This window comes from Chenopodium quinoa, unplaced genomic scaffold (genome assembly GCF_001683475.1).
Source record: "Chenopodium quinoa cultivar QQ74 unplaced genomic scaffold, ASM168347v1, whole genome shotgun sequence".
NCBI classification, from domain to species: Eukaryota; Viridiplantae; Streptophyta; class Magnoliopsida; order Caryophyllales; family Amaranthaceae; genus Chenopodium; species Chenopodium quinoa.
This window is the reverse complement of record NW_018745000.1, coordinates 6668832-6671184: the sequence shown is the minus strand read 5'-3', so window position 1 is coordinate 6671184 and position 2353 is coordinate 6668832.

The window sequence follows — 2353 nt, the reverse complement described above, 5'->3', positions numbered from 1 at the left end:
GGAGGAGGACCAGGCGGAAGTTAAGGAAACCGTCAACCTCCCTGGCTCTGAAGCTGTCGCCAACCAGGCCCAGCCACAGCAGACTCAGGCGCCCAGTGCTCAAACACCAACAACCCGGCTGACTCTTGAAATTGAATGAATGTAATTTCCGGCTTGCCCGCCTGACTCTTGAAATTGAATGAATGTAATTCCTGGCCTGTGTACCGTGTATCTTTGTATCTTTTTTCACCGGACGGGGGTCCGATTAACAATTTCAACATTTTGAATTTTTATTAAATATATTTCGCGGACTGTGTCAGCTTTGCCTTGATTTGATTCTCAGTTTATTTCTGCTTAGCACTTTTTAATTTTCACAAATTTTTTCCAAGTATAATGACGCTTGACTTTCCATATATATCGGGAGGGGTTACTGAGTTTGCCCCTGGATGGCTGGTTGTTAACTTCAAAAGGTTAATAGGCAGACGTCCACATGCGCACCCGGTTAGATAGACAAGCGATGCTTGACTATTTGAAGGAAACCGATCGCATTATTAACCGGCTGGGGTGTGCTCGTAAAGCGCCCCGTTTTGCAGTGTTTGTATGCAGTCGGCTATTTGGCCGGCTGTAGATCAGTTGTTTGTTAAATTCTAAGGTTTGGACCTCGCTAGGTTCAGTGGCATAACATTTTGAGGTGCCTTAGTGTAAAAGCTAGTTATGGCATGACCAAGATTTCGTATGTCGTCTGTACTGTTTGGTAGTACAGGCGGTTGTATTTTCCAATAGGGGTACCGGCTGTATTACTTTGAAGTAAAGCCCGGGGGTACCGCTTTGCAGAAATGACCGGTTGTACTATTTTACAGTGAAGACCGGTCGCATCTTGGTTACAAAGGATCATTCAAATAGCCGGTTAGAGCCGTTTGATTCATGATCGCTAGAACAATGTACCACCCGGAAGGGAGATGTTCTCTTCGACGAATTCACCTGAATGGGCGTCGACGGGTGTTTGCTCCTTTGGAGCAGATGGTTTTAGTTTAATTTGGCCATTTGGCCTTTAGCCGCTTGTGTTTGGCACAAGACGTGGCGTATGTATACGAAGAAAGTTTGGAAATAAAGCATTCTCATTAATATACTCTATTTACAAAAAATATACAAATTCTTAGAAGTAGTACTTTTTTAAGTTGTCTACATTCTAAGTTCTGGCTAGCTGCCTATCGTCTGGGGTCTCCAGGCGGTAGGTGCCACCTCTAACTTCTTTAAAAATCCGGTAGGGGCCCTCCCAATTAGGAGTTAGCTTCCCTTGCTCATTCACCCTACCGGTTGCCTCCATTTTCCGTAGCACAAAGTCCCCCACTTTGAGGGACCGTTTGTGTACTCTTTTTTTATAGGCCCTCGTCATTCTCAGACGGTATATCTCATGACGCAAGGCGGCGTTGCCCCTGCGCTCCGGAAGTGAGTCTAATGCAAGACGCATGGCCTCCCAATTAGCCTCTTCATCATAGAGCATGACTCGGAGTGTTGGCTCATAAAGTTCTATAGGCAGGACGACTTCAGTGTTGTATGTCATGAGAAACGGGGTTTCACCTGTTGCCCCCTTTTTCAGTTGTTCTGATGGCCCAAAGGATATGAGGTAACTCATCCGCCCAAAGACCGCCAGCTCTCTCAACTTTCTTTTTTATGCCGTCTGAGATGAGCTTGTTGAAGGCTTCTACTTGGCCGTTTTCCTGGGGCTGGCCAACGGATGCAAAATAATGTGAGATCCCTTGATCTCCTAACCAACTCTTGAGGACAGGCGTTTCAAACCGGGTGACTATGTTTCTCTAGATGAAGGAAATTACATCCTTAGTCTTTATGCCTTTGACCGCCTCTTCTTGAACCCATTTGGTGAAGTAATCCACAACAACCAAGATGTAACGGCGACCACCTGAAGCAGGCGTGTATGGTCCCAGAATATCCATGCCCCATTTTGCAAGGGGAATTGGGTTGTGAATGGCTGTTAGGTCTGTGGCCAGTCGGTGTATCAGCCGGCCAAACCGTTGACATTTGTCACATCTCTTCACCAAATTCATGGAATCTGCCTCAAGAGTGGGCCAAAAGTAGCCCTGCCGCCTGACTCTCATAGCCAAGGATCTGCCGCCTATATGTGATGCACAAAAACCCACATGTAGATCCTCTAGGACTTCTCTCCCCTTCTCTGGGGTAACACATTTCAAAAACGGCTGCAGGTACCCCTTTCGGAGGAGTTCCCCTTGATGCATTACAAAGCTCAGAGCTCGTTTCTTAAGAGCAGCCGCTTCTGAAGGGACATCCGGCAGAGTGCCATCTGTCAAATAAGCTCGGATGGGATCCATCCAGGTAGAGCTTCGGTCTAAAACTC